Source organism: Poecilia formosa, unplaced genomic scaffold (assembly GCF_000485575.1).
Source record: "Poecilia formosa unplaced genomic scaffold, Poecilia_formosa-5.1.2 Scaffold321, whole genome shotgun sequence".
NCBI lineage: Eukaryota > Metazoa > Chordata > Actinopteri > Cyprinodontiformes > Poeciliidae > Poecilia > Poecilia formosa.
The window spans coordinates 362,217-375,871 of NW_006800260.1; the positions used below are offsets into that span (position 1 = coordinate 362,217).

General features: G+C 40.2%; 2 long non-coding RNA genes across 2 annotated transcripts; one reads left to right on the forward strand and one right to left on the reverse strand.

The window, feature by feature from the left end:
- Nucleotides 1–2,817: 2,817 nt before the first annotated feature.
- LOC107833076 (uncharacterized) lies at nucleotides 2,818–4,534 on the reverse strand. The gene is made up of 2 exons (XR_001658783.1): nucleotides 4,446–4,534; nucleotides 2,818–4,269 (listed from the first exon to the last, which is right to left on the reverse strand). It is a non-coding gene; the product is annotated as an uncharacterized LOC107833076 (long non-coding RNA).
- A 1,871-nt stretch (nucleotides 4,535–6,405) lies between these two features.
- On the forward strand, nucleotides 6,406–12,379 carry LOC107833075 (uncharacterized). Its single transcript, XR_001658782.1, has 3 exons — nucleotides 6,406–6,507; nucleotides 6,585–9,926; nucleotides 11,969–12,379. It is a non-coding gene; the product is annotated as an uncharacterized LOC107833075 (long non-coding RNA).
- The last annotated feature ends 1,276 nt before the right edge of the window (nucleotides 12,380–13,655 follow it).

Here is a 13,655-nt window from a genome sequence, read left to right on the forward strand (position 1 = left end):
CACTTGCCTTTCAAGGCATAACAAAACCTTCTTCTGAAATAAATAAAAAAAAAACATAAATGTTTCATTGTGGGAAAGATGCAATGTTCTGGTCAAATTTTGTCCACAAAATTTATTTTCTTTTTTTTCCTGCCCTCTCTTTCAGGAAAAAAAGAGACGCTCCTGAAAGAGAATCAAACAAAAAGCTTGAAAATATCTTAGTTTTGATTTTTTTTCCCCCTCTTTTCTTATTTGCAAATAAAAAGATAGTTTAATCCAACTTACAAAATAAGTTCATAATTATTATTTTTTTTCATTTGCCTTTCGTCACTTTAGAACACACAGCAAAGTAAGAGAACAAACATTCAAACTTAAAAATATTGTATCTGTGTTGACATGTTTCTCCTCTGTATCATTTGACATCTAAGGACTCACTTCCATGCATTAAAATTTGAATAATGGTTGCACTTACTGCCAAGTATGTGATTACCTTATGTTTGTGTCCCCTCACATAAATGGGTGATGGGGGGGAAAGCTTTGAAGGTGGGAAGGTCAAAAAGAGTAATGTGCTGTGTGAGACTGTATAAGCTTGTAATTTCCCCTAATAGCCAGCATTAAGAACCACATTTCATTTCCCCCCCCCCAGGATTTTCAACGCTTGCTACAGCTGTTCCGTTTCTCAGAATAACTGCACTTAATGGCTGATGTGGCAGTCTGGCTCAGTTCAACCGTTTTGGTTTACCTGGTTTTAAAACACAGTGATTTCAGCTGTAAGAGGCCCATTCAGTGCATCTCTCTCTCTGTACAAAATTTCCAAGTGTTTTTTTTTACGAAACAAAATTCAACTCTTTTCCAGGCTCAGTTGGTAGCTCTTCTTTTAGAGGCACAACTACAAAGATGAAAGACAGAAAGAGAGAAACTGTGAAAATTTCCAAGACATGAGGTGTTTTGAAAAAGTACTTATACAGCTTAAGCTTTTCCAAATTTTGTCACATTCAACACTTTTTTTTAAATAGTAAAAAAAGAAAAAAAAAAGTCCATGGAAAAAACACAACCTTTCAATTTACTACACACCATAAATCTGGAACAAACTTCCAGAAAATGGCAAAGATGTTGAAACAGTGTTCATTTAAATCAAGACTAAAAATGTACCTGATTAGAGCTGCCTATGTTTCACAATAATCCAAACATTTATGAATAAATCCATCATCATTGACTGAAATATTTGTTTGTTTGATGATGGCATTTGACAGAATGTAATGTTTATTGTTTGCTTCACAATTAATTACTGAATTATGTTTGTACAGTGTAAAGCACTTTAAACTTCCTGGTTGCTGAAACGTGCTCTGCAAATAAATTTGACTTGACTGGACTTGATCCTGTGACACTGAAACTGAATTTTTTTAGCTAGTATACAAAAAACTACATGGTAAAAAAAACTAACACTGCACATCATCCTGAATAACACACCACCACTGTAGAACGTGGTGGTGGTGGCATCATGCTGTGGGGATGTTTTTCTAGTCAGAGCTGTTGGGAATAATAATAGAGCTTCAATTTTGGCACCAAAATGATGTCGCCATCAAATAAAATTATATTTCAGTATTAGCATATTTCACTTTGCTAAAGTAAAGTTTTGAAACAGTGTATAAAGAAATCAGAAAAATCAGCTCACTTTTTAGAACCCCTGCATGTGTCCAAAGACCTTTCTACAGATTCCCATGTGAGCAGGGTCTTCTTGCCCTTACATTCCTCGTCTTGCGTTAAATCCTTTCACTTTACCTTTTTATTAATAGACTACAAAAGGTGTGAGCGACAACGCAGACTCTCCCTGACCAGAGACTACCTTCAGAGCAAAACATTGGACCTGACAACTTGAGCACATTAGCATTCCAGGAAGGAGACAAGTCTGCAAATTTGAGATCTGATTTAAGCCACGGGGCTGAAACGTGGTTCCAGTGAGAATCACACACATCTTCATCTTCACCTTCCTGCATTTTCAACCGTAGCCTGGTGTTTGTGGCCACAATAACCACTTCTGTCTCTCATGGATCAATAAAGTTAATCTTACTTTAACACTCCAGCCCTCCTTCCCTCCCCCCCTCTCTCTCTCTCTCTCTCTTCCCTGTTGGCTTCACAGTCCTACACCTCTGCCACACACACACACACACACACACACACACACACACACACACACACCTAAACACACACGGATATATACAGACTATTTATTGACATCCACATCAATATGAGAGAGACCGAAGAACATGAGCACACACACAAAAACACAAACACATCCCACGGCCTATGTGTCATCCTCAGACACACGCGCGTGCGCGCACGCACGCACGCACGCACACACACACACACAGAAGCAGAGCCACCTTTTAAAGAGAACACAGAAGCCTCTTAAGTTCCAGCACACTGCATTCGCGATGAGACCAGCGGGCAATCATCGCCCATCTCCGCCAGTGAAATGAGCCCAAAATTGTGAAGAAAAGAAGGCAGTTTTGACAGGCAGGGTACAAATACAAGGCGATAGAATCTCAATGAGGCCTGAAAGAGGGAATGCATAAATAGATTAGATTGAAGGGACTGGCGCCACACAGAAAGCAAATCTAATTATGAGGCGGCTGTGTCTCCCGATTTTCGAATAGGCGAAGCTCATCTCCACCCCAGCGGAACCCGCCGGATCCACTCGGACAACAGAAGCCACCGATGGGGAAAGAGAGGCAGAGGAGCGAGAGTGATGCATATTTCATTTTTTTTTTTTNAAAGAGAGGCAGAGGAGCGAGAGTGATGCATATTACACCTTTTTTTTTTTTTTTTTTTTTGGGAGGGGGGGGGTTCACGGTGAACAACAAAAAACCCAGGTGCCGGTGTTCTTTGAGAGCAAGAACAGGCACCCAGCTGTAAAAAACGTGGCAGATTAATACGGCTACTGTGACGCCCAATAATATCCCCGTAACAAAGTCTGGATGGAGGAACAATGTAGCTCGTTAGGATTTATCTGGAAGCGCCGCCTGATGCCGACGTAACAAAAAAGGTTAGCGGTCTTGTTTTCACATTCAAATTGCCTCAACGCAAGCGGCGCCCCCTCTGTGATGAGTTTTCCAAGGTTTGGCTCTTCCTCTGTAAAAATGGGTTAATAAGATCTCTCTGTGTCTTCATGACCTGCTCTCACACGGTTACCAAGTCTGACTTCATTCTCTTAATTTAGCCAAATATACTCTGATTGGAGTCTCTCTTTTTTTTTAATCCCTGGTATAAAAGAAGACACCTTCACTGGTAGCAAGGATATAAGTACCAATCTATTTTAAAGACGGGCCATAACAATTAAAATTCATTTTTACAGTAATTATACACAATCAAATTAAACGGAGGGCTGTTCCTCGCAGGAAAAGTCTAACGCAAGTAATTGAAATATTCCAGCGTATAGCTGTGGCACACAAAATTAAATATGCATTAGCGGAGAGGCGCGCCTCTCCGTCAGGACGAATATGTCTCACTGTCAGCAGCTGCAGTTGGTCCACATGCGCAGTGAGGTGAAGCTTGACTTGTTGAGGTGAAAACCAATTAAAAAGGGATATCATCGCCGCCCGCCCTAATTCCAGATGCAAACCCTAAACGGAGATATTATGATACATCAGAGGGCCGAGGCTCGTGATCGAAATCTTAAGACTGTGGTGTGGATTGAAACCAGGTTGCAGGGAAAAAAGATAAACTTGTAACTTAAATGGCTCTTCATTAGCTGCCTTGTACCATTTATAAATCACAAGTGGAGAATATCCAACGCGGCTGTGAGCTTTTAGAAACCATGACGACAGTGCGGGAAAGCAGCAAGCGGTGCCGGACTGATGTCAGTGTTGCGTCTAATTCGTCATTTTGCTTTGAAAGGAAATTACACCGATTAAAATGAAATGTACTTTTATATTTAGCCATGTGAGCTGTTCAGAGTAAATTCTTATTTGCAATATCAACCTTGCAGGGAGGGAGGGAAGGGACACACCTCAACTTATTGCTTTTCCAATTGGAAATGATTTCCAGCTCTTGTTAGAAAAATCCTGCTGCTGGTTGGCGGCACAGCTCATCCATCGTGGGTGTTCAAGTCCAATCCTCGACAGCTGGTGTCATGCAACTTTTAGATACATTTCTTCTCTATCGTGCCTGTCAAAGTATCAATACTGGTCAGAACTGTAGCAGAAAATTCAAGATCTGATTTGAGCTGCGGCTCAGCTCTCACTACTTTCGATTTGACTGGACTTGGTGTTGTGCAGGAACTTCATTAGGCTGTGCCATTAGAACATGCAGGTCAAACAAAACAACAAAATCCAAGCAAAGAAACAGGAATAAGGTTATTAATTTAATTTACAGACCCAGATACAAAATGAAAGTGTATGCAAAATAAAACATTTATTACGAGGAAATTCGAAGAGTTACTATAAAGAGAGTAAAAAATGCAATACCAAAAGAAAACCCTCCATTTTGGTTGTATCCAGTGATGCGATCAGTGACTTTATAAATCAATTTAAACAGGAAATACTGTGCCAGCCCCACCCATAGCCACTCTTTAGAAGACGGGGAAACATCTTACTGGTTTATGTAATTAGTGCAATACTGTAGAAACGACGGAACATGTTTTTATTAGTTGGAGGAAATAAGTAAATCAAAGATTACCGAATATGGAAATAGGTTTTAATAGGGAATTGACATTTGAGAATTTGGTTGCTCAGTTAAATCGTAATGGAAAAGGGAAGATATTTAGTTTTTTTTTTTAAATACCGGGCTCATTAGGAGAATTTGAGGAACAAATATTAGGATCCAACAAATGGCAATAGTGCAACAGTAATGGATACAAGCTGCCATTAAAATCTAAAGAAGAAGAAGAAGGCCTTGCCCATGCATCTGTTACGACTGTACACTCAAAAAAATAACTCTTTGGATTAAAATAAAAAAAAAAATAATGGAAAAGATTTCCACCTGATTACTTTGCTTTATTACAGCATTATGTAATTATGTTACTCCAATTTAAAGCAAATGTGTTAGTTCAACTTAATTTTTAAACTTTTAACGTTTTGTTATTCCAGCCAAAACTGGGCTGTGTTGGTCACAGAAATCAAATTCCTAACAAAATTTTAAAAAAGTATCAGTAAATTTGCTCTTCAATTTTGAGAATTGTAACAATTTAAATCTTGTTTTCGACTGCAGTCTTTAAGGACTGATTGGTCTTATGAAGCTTTCCTCAAGTTTGGAAAGCCATGTAGCAAGTTTCTCAGCGGGAGAGTTGTGTTTTGAGAACTTGTGCTTTGTAGGATAGTTTGTTTCCGTCCAATCCCAGAACAATTTTCTGCAGAACTTCAAAAGCATACTTGGGCTCCTCAAGTATACTTATCTTATTGCTATGTTATATGTAACCACTGTTCAAGTTTCCCCTATGAACAGCCCCCAGATTCTCTGACCTACACTCTATCAAATACTTCACACTGAGAAATGAGTATCTTAATTGGCAACAGCATGTGTTATAAATAGAGTGCATAACTGAGCATAATAGCAAGGCTAAGATAACTACAAGTAAGATCTAAATGCAGTGCAACCTTAACCTTATACTAAAATAAGGAAGGAAAAATGGTAAAGTTGAAGACGTACCAGTTTAGTAAACCGTACTGGTCAGTAATAAACCAAGGGCAATGCACATTAACAGAGCACAGTTAACTTTCAGCACATTACAACCCCAATAAATCAGTAAGAGGGTATTTGGCACACTTAGTGCAACCGCGCTGTATCAGAATTGTACAAAACAACCCTTTAAACAGATTATATACATAAAAAACAAGCAAACAAGGCTGGCAAACTGAATGCACCAACCACACTATTCAGTCTCTTGAATTAGTAAAGCAGTCCGTTAGCTTTACAAACGTTGCAGGACTGAAGGGACAAAGTTAGCATTGGTCCTCGGGATAACAGTTCCAAAGATGGCGGCTTCAGAACCACCACGAGGAAAGGGTTACTCACCCCACCATGGTTTACCAGTTTTGAACGAACGGCAATAAAACGGCTCCAACTCCGGTTTAACAGTCCTTTCCGGTTCACGAGCGTGGTCTGCAGCTCCAAAATCCAAGCAAAACGTTGAGCGTGGTCTGGTTCTGTGGCTCCAAAAAACAGGCAAAACGTCCAGGAAAAAGTTCGTAGCTCCAACTGGTTAGCTATAAAATAACAGTCCAGCAGTATAGATCCAATTTCGTCCATGAACGGCCACCGGCTGACTGCCAGTAGGTAGCAGCGGGTACGTACACCTCCAGTACCGTTCTCACCCCAGTCAATCACAGCCAATCAAATTGCTTAAACTTGATTTTGCCCTTGACTGACCAGTAAGGTAGAGACAAGTAAAAACGATGCATTTACTGGCGGTAGTAAGTAACAGTTATTAACAAACGTTAGATTTACTGCGTGTTTTTAAGCCAACTGAAAATACTTGTGTGTATTATAATGTTAAGGACTTTTACAGTCCTTAACATTAAGGACTGTAATGTTAAGGACTGTAACATTACAGTCCTTAACTGTAATGTTAAGGACAGTTAAGGACTGTCCTTAACATTACAGGACAGTCCTCCAATATGCGAGTGTAAACATTAACCTGGTTAAATAAAAGGCGATGATTACTGCTTAAGGCGAGAAGGCCCACAATGCATTGTATTTAAGAAAATATTTAAGGTATGTAGGAGAAAAGAGTTATATATATAAGCTGAGGGGTTACACATACTTATCTCAAGAATAGTTTCTGTATACAATCTTACCTTTTTCAAATTAACTAGATGCACGGCAGGAATCTCCCCGCTTCTCTAGAAAAACCGCCCTTGAAGTTTTCCCAGGCGCAAAACAGTTGTGTCGCGTGATCATCTGTAATCTCTCTAGAATCTCGCGTGATCTCCTGATCTCGCTAGACCCTCTTCGGCGGGAGATCAGTCTGACTATATTGAATCACGTTATCTCAACTTTAATACATTTTATTAACGGTACGTTGTTGAATTTGACTGACAAGATTTTTATCACGTTTGCCTTTGAAACATAAAATTATTTTTTTTGTAAATGCAATGACCACCTCAATTATTTTTTTTTTTTACACAAGCATGGAACAAACAGAAAATGGTACAAATGGTAGAGAAACGCTGTTAGCACATGATAGCCACTGACTTCATAGAAATTACATAGAAACGTGACCAAACATAGCAACTATTGTGCATATATGCTGCCAGGAAAATTTAGTCTTCTCATTACTGCCGCAGTTGAGTTAAGTTGTTGAAATTCTTGTTTATCCAACATGATTTTATCACGTTTTAGTTTGAAACATGAAATTATTGTGTTAAAAGTACATGATATTCTTTTGTTAATGTAATAATAACCCCCGAAGTTCATCTTTTTGAGTGTAGAATCTAAAGGGACAAACGATGATGAGTATAAAAGATATAAACAGAAGTGATTTACCTTATAACCGAAGAATAATTAATATTTATCTAATGGTTTAGTAGTGTTAGCTTTAGAAAACAGATCCATCATGTATGTAAACTGCACCGTAATGCTAACGAACAAACAAACTCAGGCTAGCAATTGAAGCTAAGCTAACAGCGATGCTTAAACTAAAGCATTATGACCAACTATAAAAACACTAAATTAATTTGAAAGGGACAAGTAATAAATAAATACAAACTTAACCACTTTGTCACAGTGACATACACTGTTTGAGTGCAGCCAGGGAGTATTTCCACTGGCTACAATTTATTGACATTCATTGCGCAGTAATCACTGAACTCTTTTGCAGTTCACAAAACACTAAAGTTGCTTTTTGGGGGTGGGGGGTCATGCCCCTGTTTTGTTTGTTTACTTTCAGCAGGACAAAGACCCAGCGATAACTCAGTCAAAAGCCAAATGGAATTAAAATGCGAGTTAACTCAATTTGTTTAGGCAAATATTGTTCAAGGCGCTCATTAGCTGGTGCCGGGAAGCCTCCTGGTGCGAAGCCGCATGACCCCCCCACCACCCTTGCAGCGTCATGTTTCCTTTCAGCCATTTCAGTTTAAAAAAGGAAAAAAAATAATAATAATAAAGAGCACACAACAAAATGAATAATCACATCACAGTGAGAACACTTATATTAACTCCTGCTTTGTATTTCTAGGATGTTATATATAAATTACTCTGAGGCAAAGGGAAAGAGGGGCGGGGGGGGGATGAAAAATTGATTTAAAGAAATATGCACGGAGAGACTCTCTCCCACCACCTCCCCGTCCCTTCCTCTCTTGGTTTTGTTTCGATGGTGGGTGACATTAAGAAGCAACACTTAAATAGGATTTCAATTAGACAGCTTGCGGCCACAACTGTTCAGCCTTCTTGGTTAAATTCTATTAACTACAGAGAGTCAAACATATGTGTTGGCATCTTTGTGTGTTCCACGATAAGCCGCAGACATCTATCAAAGGATTTCCAATTATCACACTGAAAATAACAGTTTGCTCTTTTCCTGATGTTATTTTCACTGTGGATTCCCGTCTCTCCGTGTTCTGCGGTGCCCTCCGGCTGCCCTGCTCGCCTTTAACCAGCCCCCCCTGGTGGAACACTTGGGTCCTGAACTTGACGACACACTCCAGCACGCCCTCTCGTCTGTCCGCTTGCTCTTGTTGAGGGCAGTGACGGAGAGGATCGTCTGGCTGGAAGGTGTTGTCCACTTGCCGTGGGCTCCTGCATCCCGAAGGTGAGTGACTGACAGGCAGCCACACACCAGCCATGCGGCCAGAGGAGTCAGCGACTCCACCAGCGCTGCCCTTGATGACCTTCACACCAGTGCACCGGTTTGGACTTGTTTTAATACACAGTCTTGGTATGCATTTTTCTTGACTCGGATGCTGGAAATTGGACTTTTTGACAAAGATAAAAATGCTTTTACGTCCTAAAGCAAGTGAAATGTCTTTTTTTTAAATCCTTGTAAATTTTTGTCAGTGTTAAAGTATAAACTACTTTCTACTGTGACTGCAGTTCTTTCAGTCTCCTGCAAAAAGAAACTCCCGAGGCTTTTGCAGACAACACCGTATGAGATCCAGCCCATGAAAGTCCAAACTTTGAATAATCATGGTCATACTTCCTTCATTTTATTTTGCCTTGCCCAGACTCCCTACTCACTTAAAAAGTATCCATTCTGTCTCTGGCAAAGGCTTGGTGAAAGTTGACTAAATGAATGCAGTTACTTTTTCAGTTTTGTTTGGTTTTTGGTTTTTTTCATTTCTCGTCCCACTGGAAGAGCTCTTTGAAAAGTATATGATTGGAATTTTACTTGATAGTCTAACAAATTGCTCAGCACTGCAAACATATGCATCATTTTAAAAGATAAGAAAAGAAATTATATTGTCTATTTGCACAGAAAATTGTTTCGCAACACCAGCTTGACACTCTTAACAGGACGAGAGACAAATACACAGAACCTGAGCAGCTCTTCAATAAAAATAGGCAGGGATGATTGTGTCCATGAGCTCCAAAGCAACAGGCGGATAATTCTCACAATTTTTTGGTGAATTTTAGGCAGAGAGATGGTGTTCAGTTTTTTTTTTTTTTTTTCTTTCCCCCAATTTGTTGGAACAAATTTCCAAGCTTTGGACAATTCACGCAGAGTGCATCATCCTAAATTTGACAGACCTGACCCGGTCGTCCACCAGAACTGACGAGTCGGGAAACGAGGGCAGAAAGGCGTCCGTGGCAACTCTGAAGAAGCTGCAAAAGCTCCAGGCTGCCGAGCCGCTGTGCCGATCCACAGTGTGGCATCATGGGATACGTGCTCACCATGAGCCTGAAGCGGTCGAAAGCACCACAGCTGAGGCAGACCTCCCGAGTGGTACCAGCGCCGAAGACCACACCATCCGAAGGACCTTGATAGACTGATCCATAATCACCTTCGCCCCCCGGTAAGAACTTCATTAGACATTCGTTTGTTGGAAAAAGTTTTTTTTCTTGTTTTTAATGGGCGGATTTTGACCATTCTTAAAATTTTAACAAGAGTAGAAACCTACTTAATTGCACATCTATCTCTGATAACCATATTGTAAATTTGTCTTTGCTATACAGTCTCTTATTTTTGTTTTTGTTTACTTTAACTTGTGTGAAAATGCAGCTGTTATTTCTATTCTATTCTATGTATTTTTGTTTGATTTTGTAGGCCTTGCTAGCTTAGCTAAATCCCAGTTTTCCTTCACACTGCTCCTCAATAAGCCAGATTTCTCCTCACAGAAACTTTTCAGGGCATTATTCATCCGTCGGAGCAGCCTGGTGTAAAGGTGGATGCGAATCAAAAATACTCCAGAGTGTTATAACTGGATGAGATTCAGGGTGGGGGAGGGATGTGATTAAGCGCCACTCTTCCCTCCCTCATTTCAACAATTAATTATGATAAGCTCTCCGACAGGCACTTAAACTTGTTTATGTTTAGGTTTAAGGCTGTGGTTATCCTATTATCCTGTTAGATGTTAATGTGTGCTCCGCGGCCGCGCGAACGTTAAGCCTCGCGTTGCTGGAAAAGAGCACGCATGGTCAGCAAAGCATCCCTGGACAAATGGAAGGAAAAAAAAAAAAAGAGAGCAAAGAATATTATCCTGGATCAAGGATAAGTCAAGCCGGCTGTTCCCGTCCTCCACAGCCTGCTGCTTAAATCCAACACCAGCTTGCCAAATAAGCCTTGAGCCTCGGCGCTATTTCCCTGAGCTGCAGACCTTGACCCTGCACGCCGAGGGCCCAGAAACACTCACTCGGCCCCGGTATCATGACTGCTGCCGCGGAGGCGTGAGCAGATAAGGCATGATGAATGCAGATTGTTTGCGGTGTGACAGACTCATTCTTTTACAGTGGGATGGTGCTTTCACGAGGGGCGCGCCCATGCAGCCCTGGGAGGGACTGAAGGGGGATAGGAGAAAATCAAAGGAGAACAAGATAGAGGACAAAGTGAGAATGTAATATAGAAAATAAGAGATAAAAAAAAAAAACAGAAAAAAGAGAGAAGGGTTGTGGGACTATTATCAAACTGGAGGACGGCGACAAAAGAAAGATTCACTTTTGGGGAGTCGATTTTTTTTCAGGCAAGCAGAGAAAATGATAAAAAGATTCAAAGAAAACTCTTTAAAAAACAGAGCGAGCAAAGCAAAAATGACAGACGCGGACGGGAAAGATGGACACCTTGTGCTGCACCGTTACTAACCTATCGTGTTTTTTTTTTCTTTTTTATCTCTGAGTTGTGGGATTTATGCTTCTCCCAGATACACAGACAAAGCCCCCGTCTGATACTCTCCATGGCAACTGAAAGTGGTGACTAATTTTAGGGTTGCTTTTTGGATAACACTTCACGTTATTAAATACCCGTTGGACAGCTTCCCTGCTGTGCCTTCTCCAAACAGGAGGGGGGTTGTTTAACATGCTTAGAGGCTGGAGTACATGACACAGATTTTCCTGTCAGGCACATCGAAGCTTTACCACAAATGCAGACGATTGGCTCTTCCTGTTGTTGTAAAGTGCTGTGGAAAAGCGTCCGCACCCTAGAAGATCCCCTTCTCTTTTTGCTTTCATTGTCACGCTCCAATGCTTCAGAGAAACAAAAAATTTTATATCAGAAACAAAAACTATCAGGAGGGAAAGAAGGAAGGAAGGAAAATAAATAAATTAAATGATGCTGTGTGGAAAGTGTTGCAAATGGGCAGTGACAGTTTCATGATGTAAGTTGCAGCAACTTGTTTAACATGAAACAAGCGAAATGTCAAGTGGTCTTATTATAAACGCGAGTTCGATTTCAACAACCAATCCGAGAGTAAATCTGATATGAATCTGCGAAAGAAAATGTAATGAAAACGAATCGCGCGCTCGCCAAAAAGTCTCAGATCTCTTGTTGCATGGAGTTGTGACTTGCATCACTTCATATCAAGCCTTGTAACGAAACTTAAATTGTGTTTTTTCTCGTTCGTAGGACATCAGAAGAAGGAACGTCTCCCTTCAGATGTCGGGGAACAAACAGCTCTTTGAACGGGAGCAGCACCTGCCCCGTGTTTCGACGCCGAAACAGCGACAGGAGAGTCTCTTGTCAGCAATGTCGGCCCACCAGCCTGCGCCCACGGTATCTATGGTAACAGCACTTTGTCGAAATCCACAGATCTGTTGTGTGGATTCAGGTGGTCCAAAGACGGGTCCAATGTGTACGGCCCTTTGATTCGGCATATTTGCTTTGACGCCCATCCACAAGAAACTCTTGCTCTGAAAGGCACATGGATCAGTGGTAGAGGAGGGCCATCATATGCACAATAATCAATACATCAATTAATCAGATGGTAAATTAAAACAAACTCAATGATTTCCATTGGCATGATTTATCATTTCTCTCTTTTTTTCCCCCTCTTTCTACCAAAAACTGGACGATAAAAGTCTACAGTTTGGTGCTTTGGTCTCTAGTATCCCTTTTTTTCTTTAAGGACAATTTTATTTACAAAAACTTCAAAATTAATTTGATTTGTTTTGTTTATTCATTTTGGATATTTAAAATGTCTTCCAGTGTCAAATGTTCATTAGAATTTCGAGTTCGCTGATCTTTTAGAACGTACTCTTGCATTATTTTGCCATTACCATGATTTTACTTGAAAATGGTCTCAAAACAACAATATTATCGTTTATCGCGATAACTTCCGTAACTACTTATCGTCCAGCAAAATCTTTTGTCGTGACAGACCTGTTCCTCAATTCAACGGTCCCAGGTTGGATTCCTGACCCCAGGCCATTTACTGGCTTCCTCTTCGCTCCCTGCCCTTCTTCCTGTCCATTTACTGCTGAATAAAGGCAACTAGTGCCTTGAAAACCTTTAAAAGAAAGTCAAAGGATAGAAACAATACAATCATTTTTTTGCTTTGCTTTTAAAACTCTATGTTTTGCACTGTAAGCCAACTAATGTATTAATTCCTTACTTTCAGTGGAATATCCAAGTTGCGTAAGTATGTTATGTGACTATCTGCCCAGGGGATGATCTGAATTTTCTGATAATCTATCAAGCCTCGGTTTGCTATTCAAAGCCGCACTGGGATCAGATCAGCAGCCACTGCTGTGCACCTGATCCTAAATAAATACAACAGTCGGCTCCTGCTCTGCAGGAACAACGTCCAGCTCCGACGTCATGCTAAAATCTGCTAGCTTCATTAATCTCCTGTACTTCTACTATTTATTTTCCAGTTATCAGATTAATTTTTTGCACTAATTGTCATGTGAAGCGTTCCTCCTACCACCTCAGTATCAAAGCTCTTGAACTTGTTAGGAGCTGAAAGACCTTCTTCCAGCAGCAACCTTGTCGATTTTTGTTTTCGAACTTGTTTTTTTTCTTTTAACCTTATTAAATGCTCTTTGGTTTACTTTATTTCCCGTTTTAATATGCTGAACTTGATGTTTCTTGACTTTGTGACTTTAGCCGTAACAAATCTGGTCTTTGCTGATTTTGCCTCTCGCCAGTTCATTTGTAATGACTTCCCCTGGGAGATTTTAGTCTTGTTCAAGCACTTCTTAGCTCTTGTTTTGCTTCAATTTTTCATGTTCTTTTTACTCTTCTTTTGCAATGTGTTAGTTGCATTTTTTTCCTCCATATATCTATTTTACATCCTGGCAAGTTCTTTTATCAC